A 19,752-nucleotide genomic window follows, 5' to 3' on the forward strand; every position below is an offset into this window, starting at 1 on the left:
GGATTTTTCAATGGGCCAAGCGTATTTAGGAAAATCAGAAGCACAACTTCGCGGTTATCTTAGGTTTATTATTTACCAAACAGTTTCGGTCGGTGGACCGACCTTTTTCAAGGGATACAGGAAATTCTCGCAACAGTCTTTTTATATCTTCAGGTAGAGAAAGAAGGCGCCAAAAAAAAGTGAGAAAGGAGAGATAGAGAGAGCAAACCACAAAAAACATAAATAAATAAATAAAAATCCCAGGGAGAGAGCCCTTTTTATTTATTTATAATTTTTATTTATTTATGTATTTTTTATTGTGGTTTGCTCTCTCTATCTCTCCTTTCTCACTTTTTTGGCGCCTTCTTACTCTACCTGAAGATATAAAAAGACTGTTGCGAGAATTTCCTGTATCCCTTGAAAAAGGTCGGTCCACCGACCGAAACTGTTGGGTAAATAATAAACCTAAGATAACCGCGAAGTTGTGCTTCTGATTTTCCTATATATATATATATATATATATATATATATATATATATATATCCGGTACGGACAGCTATATATATTAATAGAGTCATTGTCATGAGCAAAGTAGGGAAACATGGTGTCGGGTGGAGTGTGTAACGAGGTGGACGAGCATAAAGAAGGAAGAACGGTGAGTAACCGGTGGTCTCGTGTCTCGCGGTGTTGAAGACATAGGTGACAAATGGTACGATGACTGTATTACCAAGTTGCTCTGTCGAGCAGAAGAAGCGCGACGCATTGCTCGGCTACGCACCTTGGCCTCGCAGGACCGGTCAAAGATGGGCTACGACGGTCGCCGCCTACATGTATAATTCGATCCTGGCGACCTTGTGTGGCTCTGGACGCCTTTACGGAAGCGTGGCTTGTGCCAGAAGTTCTTGGTCCACTATGTTGGGCCCTACGTTATACTTGAATGCCTGAGCGAGGTCAACTATCGCATTTCACGCCTCACGAGCACTGGACGACATTCGGCCAAAACCGAAGTCGCTCACGTTGCCCGCCTGAAGGCTTGCAATTCACGAACGACTGACTGGCTTGCTCGGCGGGCTTCGTCTGCCAACGGAGAAATGTCACGAGCTCTCATAACAGAGGGCAGAAACAGCACGAATGCCCACGGGCACTGTGGGTGGAAAGGAAGACGACGTTCGGCTGGTTGCTTTTGTACCGGCTTGCAGCACGCCAACCGTTCTGATTTATCTGCCCTGCAGATTTAAATAAACGCTTCATGGCGTAACAGTATTACTTATAAGCGGGAAGAAGGAGAGAAGAAGAAGGAGGAGAGTGATTGTGTGTGCATTCGCACATAAATGTTCACTCAAGTATGTGTTCACTACTGATGAATGTTCACTCACGACCCTCACTATATTCACTTCACGAGGAAGACGACGAAGTGATTCAATAGCTGAACGCTTGCACTGTTGTCTGCGTTTTCGCTTTGTTTCGTTGCAATCTCTGGGAGCTGCCGCTCCCTCGTTGCGGCAATGGACGAAGATACTTCCGAGGACCTTCCTGGCGCGCAGCCGTCAGGCCGGCTTACGTCCAGGAAGCGCGGGAGCCAGTCAAGTGACACGGACAGCGAGGCCACCGAGTTGTACTCGGACAGCTACGATTCCTCGGACGACGACTTCAAGGTTGTCATGAGCCGAAAGGCAAAAAGAAGACTGCTGCGAGCGTCATCGCCGGCAAGTGTCTCCACCGTGAAGGATACACCACAGCACTGGCCGCACACTGTGCTCTTCTTGCCCGTGGACCCCACGACCAATCTGCGGCTCCTGAACAGGCAGGTCCTTTCAACGTTACTCGAGGGTATTGCACCGAATGAGATTAAGGATGTGAGAATCAACTCACGGAAGAATGTCATGGCTGTAGACGTTTTCCATCGTAGCGCACTACAAAGCCTTCGGAATGTCACAGAAATTGACAAAGTACAAGTGCGACCACAGATTGCTACTGGCGGTAACGGCACTGTTGGCGTCATTTATGACGTCGACATTTCCATTTCGAGCGACGACTTGCCAATATTAATAAAGCCAGCAACTGAAGGCACGCTCATCGCTCATCTTACCAGACTCGGAAACACACGCTGCGTGAAGCTTGTGTTTGAGGGAGATTGCCTTCCCTCTCACGTCAAAGTTGGTCATGTCCGCCATCCAGTTCGACCATACATACCGAAGCCCCTGCAATGTCACAAGTGCTTCAAGATTGGCCACATAAAAAGCGTTTGTGCTAACAATGCCGTGTGCCCACGGTGCGCTGAGTCACATTCGGAAGACGCCTGCCGCGCGACCGTCCTGAAGTGCCCTAATTGCGGCGGTTCCCACGAAGCCTCATCGAAGGATTGCCCGCGGGTGCGGAAGGAATTCGCGGTTCTAAAGCGCATGGTTCGGGATCATTCCACACACCGCGAGGCTGCCGCTACACTTAGACGGCGACGGCATCGCCACCGAAAAGCGCAACGTAAAACCGCACAAAGCAACACAACGTCTTCCGCCACAACGGCTGCTCCATCAAGGCGTAACGCGAACATGAAAGATGCCACGCAAGCGAAGAAAATGTCAAGTGTCGATCATCCTGAAGAGTGGCCCGCACTTCCAAGTGCACAACCTGCCACGGAGACACCTCGAATGCCACCTCCATCGACACCCTCACCAACCACTGCTCCAACGACGACTGATGATCGCCAAGTTATTATAATGTTGCGGTCACTGATGGATGCTATGCGAGTTCTACTCAACAACATGAAAACCCCTGCGGCGCAGAGCGCGCTGCAGGTGCTGGACGCCCTGGGTCCAGTGCTTGCGGCCCTAGGGTAAAGCAATGGCCCGCCAGAAGTCATCGTTCAGAGAGGAGGTCCAGAATGCATCTGTCTTTGAATGGAACGCCAGAGGACTTAAGTCGCGTATGTCCGATTTTCGACAGTTTGTATTCGTAAATCAGTTTCCCATTATTGTCATTTGTGAGCCAAACCTGTCATATCCCATCAGACTGTCCGGGTATGAGTGCATTACGTCTACCACCCAGGGGCAATGGAGCAAGGTTATTGTTTTCATACGCTGTGACTTGACATATGTTCATCATCCAGTGCCACCTGACACTGAAAACCAGTACGTGTGTTTGACTGTGAAGAAGAGCAAGGTCACCTTCACAATTCTGGGAGCCTACCTATCACCATCAAGTCGTCTAAACTGCGAGCGCTTACGGAAAATTTTGACAATGACTCCACAGCCATGGGTTATCACTGGGGATTTCAATGCCCACCATTACCTCTGGGGGAGCTCCAAAATTAACTCGAGGGGCAGAAGATTGGTGTCGATTGCTTGTGAACAAGAACTTTGCTTGTTAAATGACGGAAGCCCCACCTATCTGCGAGGAACGGCGTATAGTAGCTGTCTTGACCTCAGCTTTGTTTCGCGCTCCTTTAACAGAAGAGTGAAATGGTTCGCGGACTTGGAAACGCGGGGAAGTGACCACATCCCAACTTATCTCACGATTGAGGGGCTGACTAGCTCCAAGTGCTCCGGTGCCGTCCAATCCATCGACTGGCCGAAATTTAAATCAATCCTGGAAGACCGCTGTCGAGACGAGATGCCATCCAGCCTAGGGGACGCAATAAAAGGTGCCTTACAGGTTGCCACACATTCGACTCTGAAAAGCTCCAAACGCACCGAATTCGACATCGAGCTAGAGAAACTTCGTGCACTTCGACGCCGTGCGGAACGAAGATATAGGCGCACAAAGTCCATTCATGATTTGAGATTGGCCAGACGCACACAGAAGAAAATACAGCGTCGAATGAATAAGCTGGCTTCACAACGATGGGCGTCTTTCTGCGAGTCTCTGGATCCGCGAAAGCCTTTGTCTCTTATATGGAGAACTGTTCGGGGCCTCCGTGCAACCCCTGGACAGCACCACCCATTTAATTCCCTCGCCCTTTACCTACAATGCAGCGAGATTGAAGTCGCAGAATCTTTCTGTAGGAGGATTGCCGGTGTAGCAAGTTCCACTGGAACGCAGACTCCTGACCACTCACCATCCTCACGTGATCCCCGTATGGAGTGCCCTTTTTCTCTGGACGAACTTGAAGCTGCGCTCGCTTTATGCAGGCGTTCCTCAGCCCCAGGACCAGATGGCATTACATACCGCGCTTTGTGTAACCTTGGTGAACGAGCTCGAATGGCACTCTTGCTCCTGTACAACGACTCGTGGCAGACAGGCACCGTTCCCCAGGAATGGAAATCAAGTCGCCTGATTCCGCTCCTCAAAGCTGGCAAGTCGCCTTTGGACATTTCGTCATACCGTCCGATCGCGCTTGCAAGTTGTGTAGGCAAAGTAATGGAACGGATGGTTCTAACGCGACTGGAGTGGTACCTAGAGCACTATCAAATTTACCCAGACACGTTGACAGGATTCAGGCGCGGCCGTTCGTCTATAGACAACGTTGTCGATTTGGTAACGTATGTCGAATTCCAGAAGGCCTGTAAACGCTTGTCTGCTGCCTTGTTTCTAGACGTTAAAGGAGCTTACGACAACGTCACCCATGAAGCCATCCTTAAAGCGCTAGAAGTAATAGGACTTGGTGGCAAGACATACCTCTGGGTTCGCAGCTACCTACAGATGCGATCATTCTACGTGCTCACCGGGGATGGCCCGACACCCCAGTATTACAGTAGCCGCGGAGTCCCTCAAGGCGGAGTACTAAGCCCGACGCTTTTTAATCTGACCCTTATTGGACTAATCGAGAACCTGCCAAGCACCGTTCGACTCTCTATCTACGCCGACGACATTTGTATCTGGACGTCGGGGGTGACACGGCTTCAGCTTCGCGCTCGGCTTCAGAAGGCGGCTTCATCGACATCATGCTACCTTCGTAAACAAGGACTGGAGGTGACGTGGGAAAAGTGCGCAGTGGTGGCATTTACGCGGAAGCCAATGTCTGCATACGGCATATCAATCAACCGACAAGTGATATCGTTCAGCAAGAGTCACAGGTTCTTGGGAGTTGTGATTGACAGAGATCTGTCCTGGACTCCTCACGTCAACCACGTGAAAAAGCGCCTGATGGCTATTTGTCATCTGTTCAAGTTCCTTGCAGGAAAGAACTGGGGGGTATCCACACAACCATGTTACAGCTATACAGGGTGTTGTTTGTTGGGTTCCTCCGGTACAGCCTACCTGTTATATCCAACACCTGCAAAACTAATTTGCGTACAATTCAGAGCATTCAGGCGCAAGCTCTTAGGATATGCCTTGGAGTACCACGCAGTGCGTCAACGGCTGAAACTATCGCCATTGCTCAAGATTATTCTATCACAACGCACATCGCCATCGAGACAATGCGTGCACATGTCAGGCACATTGCCCGGACTCCTTGCCACCACCTCGCCGCACTCACCGTGGAAAGACCCCGCACGTCATATAGCACAACTGTCAGTGCATATCGTGCCTCGATTACATCGGGGTACGCACCTCCGGTCAGGCTGGTGTCTCCTCCATGGTGTTTGTGCCGCCCTGAAGTCCGACTTAGAATTCCAGGACTGCAGAAAAAGTCAGATTTATCACCGTCTGCACTAAAGCAATTGAGCTTACTTCTGTTGTACGAGAGATACAGCAGTCACGTGCACGTCTATACGGACGGATCAACTACATCGACCAGTTCTGGCGGTGCTGTGTTTATACCGACGAGAGGATTAACAATGCGATTCAAGACCTCACATGTCACGACGTCCACGGCTGCAGAGCTCACGGCTCTGCGCAGTGCACTTCAATTTATAGACGCAGAGAGTCCTGGCACATGGGCCGTGTTTTCCGACTCGAGACCGGCTTTACAAAGTATGCAGGCAGTTCTCCGACGTGGAGCTCACGAACAACTAACGTATGAAGTTGTCAAACTTCACCACGACGTCAAACAGAAAGGCCACGAAATTATTTTCCAATGGCTACCTGGCCATTGCGGGATCAGTGGAAACGATCTCGCTGACAAAGCTGCCCGAGAGTCACATCAAGAACAACACAGCGTTCCCATTCCTCTTTCCAGGACAGACGCTGGAAGGCAGCTTCGTCACCTGGCACGCAAGCTCTCTCTATCAGAGTGGAACACCCCAAACATAAGGCGCACGAGGCTACACGAATTGAACCCTTCGCTCCAACTCCGACCTCCACCCGGGATTCACCGACGTGAGGCATCGCTTCTATACCGGCTGTGGTTGGGAGTGGCTTTCACGAAGGCGTACTGTGCTTTGATTGGAATGACCGAAAGTGCCACGTGCGACGACTGCGGCAGCGAAGAGAACATAGAACATGTATTGTGTCACTGCGTTCGATTTCAGTCGGAAAGACAAACTTTATCGAACGCATTGCGACGACTTGACGATCGACCGTTGTCTGTGCAGGTGCTCCTTGAACACCGTCCCCATCGCTCGTCAGCCCACAAAGCTGTGAAGGCACTGTTGTCTTACTTGAGGACGACTGGCCTATGTGAACGCCTTTGAATTGCTCAGGCCCTCCGCGTGCGTGCGCGAACTCACCGTGTCCTTCCTCCCCCCCTCCTCTCTCTATCTCATCTTTCTATTCCCTCTTTCCCGTCCCCCAGAGTAGGGTAGCCAACCAGACGCATTTCTGGTTAACATCCCTGCCTTCTCTTTCTCTCCTCCTCCTCCTCCTCCTTTTAATGCAATTACCATTCTTTTCCAACTTCATCTGGCTCGCAGCACGTTTGTTTGTTTCTCCTTCCGCATTTGCCCTCTTCACGTCTGCTTGGTTTACAGGGTAGTCTAAGGTGGAATGGGTAGTGCTTTTAGCGGCTGTGCTGAGAGAAACGGTTTCAAAACCAAGCGTCGTGCCAACTTTGGTCACTTAGTACGTACCACTCTTAAATGAAACGATTTAACGCCAACTTGGGTTATTTCGTACGTACCACTAGTTATGCGCCGGTCATCACTGAACCTATTACACGCCAAACTGGGTGACTTTCCTCTAGTCCATGGCCAAATGCTTAGAGCATCGCGCTGCTGCTCGGAAGAAACCGGTTGTGAAACGTACCAACCGTCGTACCAACTTGTGTCCCTGGTTATGTGCTGCTCTTCAATGACCTCTTTCACGTCAACTTGGGTCACTGGTTCCGGTGACTGGTTTAGGGCGGAATCGAAGACGCGTCAGATGGGTTCCTCAAGCACAGTGGCATGACGCTTTAGCGAGTTGCCCCACGAATGCCCGCAGTTAGCGAGTCAGAAATTCTACGCATTCGCACGGTATGTGAGAATGTAATGAGCATTCTTTATATGCTATACAATGCATGCTTTGATTATTCTGGTGTTTTTTTTGTTTTTGTTTTTTGGGGGGGGGGGGGGCTAGATATACCTAGGTAGCCAATAATCGCCCTGTTTATATTTTGTCTAAAAGTAGGGTTACATTTGTGCACGCCTTGTTAGCACAAGATAGTAGTGAATAGTTGGAGAAACCCAGGCGGGCGTTGTTCTGAGTGCGAGTGTCCCAACGCGTTGGAAGAAACGCGGTTTGGCTGTAGGTGATTCAAATGGGGCGATTTTATCTGTAGGATATGTGTGCTAGGGTTGTGATTTGACTGTCGATAGCCAGATACAACGTAAGAAGATAGGAGAAGCCCCGCACAGATGACCTGAAACGCGGCAGCCGATTGCCTCCACGACTAAAGAAATAGTCCCACTAAAAAAATCGTGCATCCGAAACGCCTATTTCTCGGTATAATTAAGACTTTTGTATCTTGATGGCTGGTTTGGCAGATCTCTCGGGATGGGAATTCTACAGTACATGCCGTATCACGAGAGAAATATAACCTCATGCTTCTTCAAGGTGATACCGCAATGCGGTTGTGATACAGCTTCGCTGGTATCACCAGCGAAGTTCACCAGCGAAGCTGCGGTACCACCTGATCTAATACACCAATGTGACGTAGCCTTGAACTGGGCTACGTCACAACAGAGAAGTGGCAAACATTTCAAGAGATGGTTGTACAGCAGCATGATTAATCAGACTGATCAGTATCTGATAGTCCTCAGAAAAAAAATGATTTTAACGCATAAGTGTTTTATGCCGAGTTTCACGACTGATTTCGGCAACGGATGTAACGGATGTGAACATCTGCTCCGGCGGCGCCATCTAGGAGCGGTGAAGCGAAGCACTGCATTGTGACGCTAACGAGCGCCGACAGGGAGCGCTTCGGTAGTCACTGCACCGCGGAGGGTCCTGCGCGTTGTAGCCATGGAATAAAGAACCAAGTGTAGCCTCGTGCATTGAATTTCATACAATAATTATACAATAAATAATCATACAATAAAAAACGTGATTAAAATTTTCTGATGGAAGGATTCCAACAAAGGAACTCTAGCAGAGAAGTCTGATATTTAAACCATTACGCCATGGACACATGCATCGACAGGCGACATAAAACGCCTTTATGAATTTATTGCGGGCAAGCCAGTGCATTGAGAGGCTTGGCACGTTTCGATTTGGCCACCTCGACAAGCTGAACCGTTGTAATTAGTAGCGATTGTGCATGTTAGCAGCGTCTTCTGCACTTCGAAAGGTATCAACGGCCAATACATGCATATAAAGCGCAAAAAACAAATCCACAAGAACGTCTAAATGCACAAGCACGAAGATCAGACAAATATATGTACTTCTGTGGACTTGTGTGGGCAGTTAGCGTCGGCTTAGCCTGTGCCGCCTCGTCGCCTACGGAGTGAGTGAGTGAGTGAGTGAGTGAGTGAGTGAGTGAGTGAGTGAGTGAGTGAGTGAGTGAGTGAGTGAGTGAGTGAGTGAGTGAGTGAGTGAGTGAGTGAGTGAGTGAGTGAGTGAGTGAGTGAGTGGTGAGTGAGTGAGTGAGTGAGTGAGTGAGTGAGTGAGTGAGTGAGTGAGTGAGTGAGTGAGTGAGTGAGTGAGTGAGTGAGTGAGTGAGTGAGTGAGTGAGTGAGTGAGTGAGTGAGTGAGTGAGTGAGTGAGTGAGTGAGTGAGTGAGTGAGTGAGTGAGTGAGTGAGTGAGTGAGTGAGTGAGTGAGTGAGTGAGTGAGTGAGTGAGTGAGTGAGTGAGTCGCAGCTCGACTGGCTGCCGTAGCCATTACGGAGCCGGACCAGGATGCTCCCACCTTCGCCGAAGCCACTAGCCAGGAGGCCGGCGTTCGCCAACAGGACGCCGTGTGCTAAGCAAACTTGCAACACGGTCGCCGGCCCGCAAATCGTGCGCCTTTTGCTGCAGTGAACCGTCAGTTCACGAAGCAAACATGCAACAGCTTCTGTGAAGACACATTTCACTTTCGTGTTCTACCGATTCCTATGAAAGAGGGATCAGTCATAATTTTTAAACAATTATTGCACGATGGAAAGGGTGCAATAGTGAGATTGTGACGTTGCCTTGTGAAATAACCTGAAAAGAAAGAGAATAATTTATTGAGGTTTATATTATAGTGTCAGTTAATTAATTTATATTAACATTTGAGACAAGAAACTATATTTCTTTCACCTATGGGCGGAACATTTGCTCTTGCTAGCAATGCACTTACAGATGTTTGACCGTAACAGTTATAAATTAATAGCCTATCAACATTTTAGAGCCTGCATGCAAACAAATTTTCCTAGAATGAATGGCGGCTGTATGGCGGTAGCTTTCCAGAAATGTCAAATAAATGCTTGCTAAAAAGATCAATGACTGTGGAAAAAACAAGCTGCTGAAGAACTTGTATGCCATAGACACATGTAAACAGGGCGCGAGACTAAATACAGACCGCAACATCGCCCAATTGGTTAGCAGTATAGAAAACATCATGCTGGCAACTCTGGGCTGCTCACCAAAATTAGCTCTTTCATGTACCCAGAATGAAGGCCGAAATTCCCTAGTCAAGTCGACCAGTTCAACGGGCGAAGTGAAACTCGCTGTGCATATTTTTTCGCTGCTGCCCATATGATTAATGATGGACCCGCCTATGTGTATTGTTCTGTTTATAATATTTTCTGTGTTTGTTTTAGCCAGGATTGCGTTATCTCGCGAGCGCTCACATGAATTCACGGGGAGATTGTTAAGACTGTCAACAACTTCATCTTCGGCGATGCCTTATGTCTTGTGTAGCATGTGCGATCATTTGGATGAATCGTCTTGGTGGCGACCCTTTGTATGTAAGTGATCGATTGTGCGTGATAAGGAATCGGTTAGTCGCATTAACCTGTGTGTGTTTATTTGACCAGAAATTTAGTTCGCTCCGCGGTAAAGCTTCAGGCTCTTTCTGTGTTCTCAAATTGCGCAATCTGTTCACATCAGTGCACCCACTAACCTCATGATTCCAAAAAGTCACGTTAGAAACATGATCTTTCCGTTTTCTTGAACCAGTAAGCTGTTGCCGGTTAGAGCTACGGGAAGTCCACGTGGCAGGTCTTTGAAAAAGTAAGGCGATCGACTGTTGCAATGCACCTGTAGATCGTCAGCGCGTTTGTCAACGCAAGTTATAGGCTAACTTGTGGATCGATAAGTCGTGAAGTGTGTGCTGCTATGAGATGCAGAATATGCAAAGGCACAAACGGAACCGAGATCGAGTTTTCTCAGACGTGCAAAATTTTTATAATAATCGGTTCAGGTCAGCCTGCTAGCTGGAACCATGCAGTGCTGATGACATGCTGATTGCAAAATAAACTGCACCGCCATAAGTTCAGCAACTGCCTTGCGGAATAGATAGCATTACATTTGCTAAATGTGTTGAGCATCGACAAGATCGAGCGACCTACAGAACGCTGATTTGCGCACAGCAAGGTATGTCAAGGACGGGTGGGCTGGGCCAGAGAAGCTAAGAAACCGCCACAACAAACAGGTGCAGAGGGCAGGTAGGTGAATGGCTTTGAAGTCCACGCAGAAACAAATATAGGAATGCTAGGCGCCGCCACGCCGTTCAAAAATCAGGTGAATGTTGAAGAGTGCGACAGTGACTAACGTAACAGAAAATAATTTTAAGAAGGGGGGGGGGGGGGGGGGGGGGGTAGAGGGGCGCACAAAAGGCGTCAAGAGCGAGTCGAGAGAGCGTCTCGTCACTGCCCGATCGCTCAACACCAGACGGCCGTGGCCAGTCGCCTAGCTGAGGCTCGCCTATCCTGTCGTAACACGTGCTAACTTAGATTTCTCATAAATAAATGCAATTTAGTTTCATTTATCTTCAGAATAAGCTGCAAGTGTAAACCTTGCGCCTACGTTCGTCTCCTGCATGCACACGTTGAAATCTGGCGCACGCACGTACGAGGAGGGGGAGGCGATAAGAAGGCGAGCGCGGCACGCCGTCGCGTGACTTCACTAGGGACATCTCCGCCTCGCAAATCTAGGGAACCGCACAAGACGATATCTGGCAACACTGGCGTGTTCTGGTGGGGATTTAGTCGCTCCCGTAAACAGGGCCTGTTGCAAGGAAAGCATCGCTGGTTGTAGCGTAAAAGACATAACTACACGATAGATTGCGAAAAACCATAAGTGACAGACCGTACATCCGCAGCTGCCCGGTAATGAGGACGTAAACGCTTCTTGCGGATAGAATGGATTAGAATTGCACTACCTACGTAGGCGCATGCTGCCTCTGAAACAATGATGGATTCAAGGCGTCTGTCGTACTCGCTACTAATCATCGATCTGAAGTCCAAGTCGATAGCGCTATCCGAAGATCATCTTAAACCACCGGAGAGCTCTCTGAGTAACCACAACCATGCATTGAGGATGCTTGAGGAACAAGCCAGCATCCCGCCTCGCTCCAGTACAATCATTTCAGTCGGCACTAAAACACCGGCAGACGTAGAAGGCGTCGTCGAGGGCGACCAACTGCTGCTAGACCGCGAAATTTGCATCGCAAGAGGAATCGCTTGACTGCGTCGAGGAAAAGAGAAAGTAATGCTGACAAACTTCAGCCAGGAGTACAAACGCACGACGATCGCATACATCGAGGAAATTGTGGAAACCAGCAATGCGTTTGTCCTCTCAGATTCTCCCACGTCTACCCCTACGGCCATAGTTCCCGAACCAGCATTTGACATCAATCCGAGTCTCTCCATGAGTAAGCCGCAACAACTCAGAAGTCTTCTCCGACGATGACTGCGTTTCGATTTTATCAACTATTCGACAGGCGCCAGCTGCCGAGCGTCGCATAATAACCGAAGAATGCGTTCAGTCACTCCGTCAGAGCCCGCGCCGAGTTTCGACGCGGGAACGAGAAGAAATAAAGCAACATGTCTATGAGATGCTTCGCGACGGTATCATCCAGCCTTCGAAGAGCCCGTGGGTGTCTCATGTTGCCTTGGTTAACAAAAAGGACGGAGCCCGGCTTTTCTGCATCGATTATCGAAGGCTGAACAAGATCACAAATAAGGACGTATTCCCGCTCCCACGGATAGACGACGCTTTGAGCCCGCTCTGCAACAATAAGTATTTCTCACCGATCGATCTCAAGACTGGCTACTTGCAAATAGAAGTCGACGACAGGGGTCCCGAGAAGACCACCTTCATTACGCCGAACGGCCTCTAAGAGGTCAACGTCATGCTTTTCGGACTGTGCTCGGTACCTGTACCCTTCCAGCGCGTGATGGACACGGTATTAGCAGGGTTGAATTGGCCGACCTTGCTTGCTTCCTATCCCATGGCGCATACCGACTACGGGGGATTGGCCAAGTAGCCGGCGGTTAAACGGGTGGGGCGGGGGGAGAAAGCTTGAGGGAAAAGAGTATTGTGAGGGAACAGTTGAAATTATTCAATGAAACAAATTTTGTAAAATAATAAATAATAAATCAGTAAATTAACTAGGTATTCTTGTATCACCAGGGAACTCGCATACGACCCTGCATACGTTCCTGTGGCTAAAACCCAATGTAGATGTCTCAAAGGAGAGATTGTTTTCCGCGTTTATTGCAATGCCTAATTTCGGAACGGAGAACTGTCTCGTCTATTTGAATAATGTCGTTTTCTTCGCCGGGAAATTCGGCGATCACCTTAGGCGGCTTGGGACAGTACTGGAGGCCATCAAGTCATCAGGGCTCACTCTGAAGCCGGGAAAGTGTCGCTTTGCCTACGATAAGCTTGTGTTCCTGGACCACTTCATCAGCAAATCTGGAGTCCGTCCTAATCCGCAGAAGACATCTGCCATCGCTAACTTCCCACAACCCGTCGACAAGAAGGGAGTGCCCAGATTCCTTGGCCTGTGTGCTTATTACAGGCGCTTCGTCAAAGGACTTTTCACGCATTGCCGAGCCATTTACATACCTCACAAAATCCGATGACGAGTTCAAGTGGGAATGTGATTATTAAGGTTATTTGTATCGCCCACTCTTGGCACATCCTACGTAGTGGGTACGTAACATATGTTATGTCCAAAAAAAAAACAGGGACAACGCTCATTTCTTATTCATGGCAGAGTACACCGTAATGCAAGAAACATTATCTGATTTGTGATCGGTTTATTTCACATCTTTACTGATGTTTTTGTTATATTACCACCCGGTGCTTGGCCTAGCCCACGCAGTGGGTTGGCTCCGTTGTTGAAGGAATCTTTATCATCATCAAAGTGACCCACGGTTACAACTCGTGAAGCTCGTGGCGCTCGTGCACTTGACGCGGGCAACGGATATTCGGTGCCCTGAGCGTTGAAGGGCAATCTTGCTTTTCACAGCAGCAAGACCGAGCATAGTCCCGAGGCCGTGGTTCGATCTCCTCTCTTTTGCTGCTTGTCTTGTGTGACTCGTCCTTGCAGGTAGGGGCTAATGACCTTCGATCCTCTTTTCGCGAGAAATGAACTGCTGTCCCGGCCCAGGGCCGCACATTGCATGCTCTGTGTGACTCGCTTTTTTTAATTTTTTTTTTTACTTCCCTAGCGGTCGAGGGCCGAGATTGCGCTTGACTTCCGATTCTCGTCGGCGACTTCCGCACCAGGTAAGCAAAACTTCAGATGCTACACACTGCATGTTGCAGAAATGGGTTCTCAGCGAAGCGTGAAAGTGTCCAAACGAATGAGACATTATTTTTTGCGGTCTAACTTTGGGACACTCCTGCGTCACCGTTAAGGGAGCGTCTACGGTACGACTTATTCACTTGATGTAGCGCTGCCTTTGGGAATGTTTCAAATATGCGACGCGACACGCTTGAGTTGCGAGACGTTTTCTGGGCAGTGGCACTGCCCTGGTTCTGAAATGCGTCCAACCAAGAAGCTCGTAGCATTCCTGCGGTGTACACACCTGAACGTGGCACCGTAAGGAACTTTCGGGCTAGTTCATCTTGCGCGCGTGTTTGCTTTAGTGTTCGTCTGCATACAGTTCTCGCTCCCTTAATTTCATATTTCGTTCTATAGCCAAGGGCAGCTTGCAAGCCAGTCGCGGAGATAACATCTGAGGATGCCATTGAACTGTAGATCTATCTAGGCCTACTCGGCGGCTTTCCATCTCTCTAGGGAGTAGAAATGTCGCGCCACTGCTTAGAGTATACGTTTGGGAAGTAGTAGTACTGCCACGTGCAAACACTTTGTTAGGGTGAGTCTATTCTCCCGGCAGAATTTCTTCCGACGCTCACCTCCGATTGGCGCTCGGAAGTCACATGACAACCTGCCGGGGGAAAAACGGCCTGCAGGTGCGCCCTAACCTAACCTAACATAATCTAATTTCACCTAATCTAACCTAACCTAACATAACATACCCTAACCTTCCAAGAGCCAATAGGAGGTGAGTGCCGGCAGAAATTCGCTGCAGAAGTTCTCCCGGCTGCCGGGAGAATAGCCACTGCCACTTTGTTAAGCTTCTTGAGAATCTCGGTTGATCTGTGCACGGCTTCGGTTCCGAATTCAGGTTATATGCTTTCTGAGAAATTTACAACTATCGTTAGCGCGTGATACTGCGATGTAAGCAAGCTTATTCAATTTGGCGCATGTACTTCAGCTTCCCTCTTGTTACTCTTGTCTGGTCGTACGTCTACAGTCGCTCGCTCCGCTTATTCGCGTCGCTCGGTGCTCTGGCGTCGCGTTCTCCGGCGTTACGCCTTTCGCCGTCAGTCGCTTCCTGTGGTGTCATCGGGACAGTGCAGTGAATTTTCCAAGTCGCACAGTGTAATGCACTCAATGGCGGTGTTTTTCATTCCTCCACCGACGGAATTCCTAAGGCTCGACAGCCATCCTTCTATAACCACTTCCATCGAAGCAGCTTATGTTTGACTTGGAGTCCTGCAAGCTTATGTATCATTAATATATATCCATATTATGAGTGCTATAAGTCATATGTTCTACATTGCGTGTATATGATGTGCGTGTTATATTTACTGATTTGTACTTACAAATATGCTTTAATTGCACGTCAGTTCTTTTGTTTTCTTATGTCCTGTACCCCACCTATGTAGTGCCTATGTAAGCCTTTAGGAAAAATAAATGAAGTGAAATGAAATAACTTCTAAATGGTATTCTGGCTGTAATATTCTTCATCGTAAGGTTCGTAACAGCGCAACACAAGACAGGGAAAAAAGAAGGAAAAAAAGACAACACGGCACTGGGTCTGAATTGATATTTTATTGAAGAATCGTCTGACATTTATAGGAGCCAAGTTCAAAGAACCATGACATGCGTGAGAGGCAAGAGGTACATCAGGGCAGCCGTGACGAACTTACGCATAAAACTGCTTTATTCGCGGCTTATTAAATGCCAATGTATGCTCGCGAAATCGAAAGCAACGCGAATTGATCACGAAAGCATGAAGTAACAGCTCAATATTGAATAACGAACAGTACGACATAGCATTCTCACCTTCCACTTTGTTCACTGTCTCCTGCGCCCTCGCCTCATGCTTTTTGTTTGCCTCTTTTGGCTGTTAACGGGGTTGACGTGTATTAAAATATGCAAGCATTTAACATAGCCACGTCAACACGTCATGCTGTCGTCACGTTGTGCGCTCCAAGTGCGGCGGATTCACGGCGTTCAACGTCCCAATACAACGCTGGTGGCCATGAGAGGCGCTGTAGTTGGGCACAGCGGATTAATTTGGACCCGCTGGAATTCGTTAACGTCCACCTACGACGAAGTACGCGAGCGTTTCTCAGTTTTCCGGCATCACAATGCGGCCGCCATGCCAGCGAATCGAATCCACGACCACGTGATCTGCAGAAGGCCGTCATAGTCACTGCGCCACCGCTGGGATTGATGTGGCATAGGTGAATAGCGACCAGCCGCATCGATTACTCGCGGTATACCTTTTGTAGCTCTTAACTACTTTGCAGACACGTGCAAATCGCGCGCCACATACCTTTTTTATGCGAAAGCATTATATGGCTCGTGAGGCGTAAAATCCGGCGATGTCGCCTACGATGGTCCAGAAGTGAGGCCAAGTGAGCCAATCGATGCAGTTGATGACGTCACTTAAGGCAAAGCTAATTAGGGCAGGGTTGATCAAGATATAATTCATTACGGGACTCGAGCCGACGACCGTTGGTGTTAATTAAGCCACGGTTAATTAGGATACAGTTAATTGGAGCGCTCGAACCCACGACCTTTGGGGGAGTAGAATCCTCGACTATTGGTGCAAGTCGAATCCACGACCATTGGTGTTTAGGCAAAGTTAATTAAGGCACAGTTAATTAAGGTAGAATTGATTCGTGCACAGGTTTAATCAAGATCGACTTCATTACGGCATTCGAAACACGACCTTTGGTGCTAAGAGGTAGCTTTAGTTCGGGGGCTCCTATCTAAATACAAGGCCAAGGAGAAATCGTTTTTCTCTACCACCACTGCAGCAAATTTGGCGAGGTTTGTTGTATTTTAAAGACGAAGTTAAAATCTAGTGACTGCTGGAAGCGGATTTTTTATTGAGGCCGTCTATGTCTTTATAAGAAATTGTCAGAAATTGCAAATATGCAGAAAACGAAACTATCAAGTTTACAACACTAACACAGCAATAAAACATAATATCAGATTTCCGTGAATTGCTTCTAATAGTACATCTGAAGCGCACAAAATTGATATGCTATACACTGCTCTGCAGTATATTGTTCTTGTGCGAGTATGACGTTCGCCAAACCCTTATAAACATTATATCGAATTCACGTAAGCTATAAATTCACATATCAAATTTGTCGGCTTTAGATGCTCTCACGGATGCATTTAACACAACTGCCACATCTGCTCGTGGTGCAGAGCTACGAATTTGTAAGTTTTGTGCTTGTATACTTTTTCAAACTTAACAATTTTCTGGAAATTCAGTTTCAAAATTTCAAGTCCTAAATCGAAGTTCCGCTTCCAACAGTCCCTAGAATTTAACTTTCCCTCTCAAGTGCAACCGCTTTCATTAAAATCGGCCCAGTGTTTATTGTAGAAAAGCGTTTCTGCGTTTTACACGTATTTGAATAGGCGGCATCGTAGTTGGGCCCAAACTAAAGCTTCGTCTTAAGGCGAAGTTAATTAAGAAACATGTAATTAACGCAGAGTTGATTAGGGCACTCTAACCCTCGTCCTTTGTTGGGAGTCGAACACTCGACCTTTGGTGCTAAGGCGTCACGACCTTGCTTTGTTCGCACCTTGTGACGGACACAGTTGGTTGTCGCAATTAGGGCGCGTTCACACTGAGACATTCGGCGTCTGGAGCGGCGCGGAACCCAGTTCGGCGGCGGCGAGATCCGCCGGAATAGCCCTTTCCGCGCCGATCGCTCCTGGACCGATTTTTGCGGCAGCTGCCGCCGGATTCCCTCACCGCGGGCCAATCGGAGCGCGAGTGAGAAATTCGAAAGATGGCGGCCAAGTCCGACGCGCTCGTCATGCCGCAGTCTTCAAGGCTCGTCGCGACATCGGAAATGCTCATCGAATAGGTGCGTGCATACCCCATCATTTTCGACAAGCACCATGTGAAGCACAACGTGACCTGACAAAGTGGCGTGACCCAGCTTCTCGCAGTCTTGCAGGACGAACCCCCCGCCACCGCTGGCGTCGTTGCTTTGGCGAATGCTTCTACGCGTCGTGCATCGCCAGCAAGGTGTATGTCAGCAGGCTTAGCATCATCGTCGTTGCAAGCAGTGACGAAGAGCCGCAAAATAAAAACATGCCAACTCTACACGAGAGGAGATAAGTGCGTAGTTTCAATAGAGTGTATAGAAAGGCGGAGTGAGTCCAGCGAACGCCTTGGCAAGCGCCCATAGGCTGAGGCGAGCTCACAGGCTGAGTAGCTGTCGTCTGCTCGACGCACCGTCTTTGTTGCGTCGTTCGCATCGTTTCTGTCACGCTTTCTCCATTTAGTTGACCGCATTTTGTTGACAAAGTCACTGTTTCCATCACCGAGTATGAAAACTAGATGCAGCAGAGTGAAACGCCTGTCAAAGCTCCATGCTGCTGCGGGGTAGGGTCTGCGACGCCACAAGGCGTCTGGCCGACGTTCCGGCGGCGCGGTAGGCAAGCAGTATGAACGACGCGAATTTCGGCGGCAGGAGAAATCCGTTCGCTGTAGACGCCGGATTCCCCAGTGTGAACGTGCCCTTACACAATGCATCAAAACGTTTCGGTCATGTAGTTCCTCAACGACTGAAGAGCATGGGTATCGCTCGGCGGTCGCAGTGCTTTCGCATTCGTCCACGTAGGGATAACTAAGTGCCCCTTGAGTTATTTCTTTCCGTCTTTCTGTTTCTTCACTTGCTCACCAACAGACTTCTCTGAAGGGTACTCCATAGGCACCGACCACCGTGTGACCCCGAGTTCTTAAGCGAGTCTCGAAAGGCAAGCCACTTCACAGTAGCAATCATGGGTGAGTAGATATAGCGCTTTTTGACTCGCGCGCTCGCTTTTTTTTTTTTTTAGGATGTCGTCTGGAACAGCAGTTGACATACAATGCGTTGGTTTTGTTTTGCTTTTTCAGGTGACCCATCGCACTTCAGCCATGGTAAGCGCCTATGGTCTTATATTCGCGTTTCGCTTGCAACTGGTAGCATAGGGAGTTGTAGTCGTTGCTTGTTCATTTCCTCCGTAATTCTCGCTTAATTTCTCCTTAACATGCATCCATTTCTATTCCTTGCCTAATGCGAGGCAGCGAACGGGATTGATATCTGGTTAACCTAGCTGTCTTTCCTTTTTACCTCCATCGGGTAACGGTGATTTGTCCGACTGTGAGGCTATGGTATGTATATCATATCCTGGAGCAAAAAACACACAATGCTAGTACAATATGAGGCGTTTGCTTTAATTCAACTCCATTCCCCAGCCTAATTATTTTAAGCGGTCAGAGTAATGAAATGAATTGTGGGATTCATTGACATAATATTTAGAAATGAAAAAAAAAAGAAAACGTTAAACAAATGAAATAGAACTGTAACCGCAGTGAAATAAATATTATCGTTGGCATTTCGCTAAGGCGTCATCTCTTTGTGAGTACTTATTTACATCTTCACACGCATTTCTTTTCTTCTTTCTTTTTTTCGTTGTTTTTTTTTTTGTTTTGTTTTTGTTTTTTGTTTTTTTCTTTCAGGCACACGTTCACACATGTCTGGCATGTCTGGGATGTCTGGAATGTCTCAAATGCAATCAAGTAAGTGTTTCTGGTTAATGCCATCGACACTCTTTCTTTTTTTTCCGTGTATTAGAAGAAAGGAAGCGATTTGAGGTCAATTTTCTTTCTTTGTTAAGCTGGTGTAGTTATCATGTATTCTTCGCAATTTTTTTTTTTCATTTAACTCAACACAGAACCTTTTTGTTTTCGGCGTCAATGCACCTATTGTAAAATTTTCCATCATGAATCTGTTAGTACCAGCAGGTACTT

The 19,752-nt window shown here is 48.1% G+C and overlaps 1 long non-coding RNA gene across 1 annotated transcript; it reads left to right on the forward strand.

The window, feature by feature from the left end:
- The first annotated feature begins 13,626 nt into the window (after window positions 1-13,626).
- LOC125946521 (uncharacterized) lies at window positions 13,627-18,748 on the forward strand. The gene is made up of 3 exons (XR_007467639.1): window positions 13,627-13,739; window positions 13,861-13,918; window positions 18,647-18,748. It is a non-coding gene; the product is annotated as an uncharacterized LOC125946521 (long non-coding RNA).
- The last annotated feature ends 1,004 nt before the right edge of the window (window positions 18,749-19,752 follow it).

This window comes from Dermacentor silvarum, chromosome 7 (assembly GCF_013339745.2).
Source record: "Dermacentor silvarum isolate Dsil-2018 chromosome 7, BIME_Dsil_1.4, whole genome shotgun sequence".
In the NCBI taxonomy this organism is placed as follows: Eukaryota; Metazoa; Arthropoda; class Arachnida; order Ixodida; family Ixodidae; genus Dermacentor; species Dermacentor silvarum.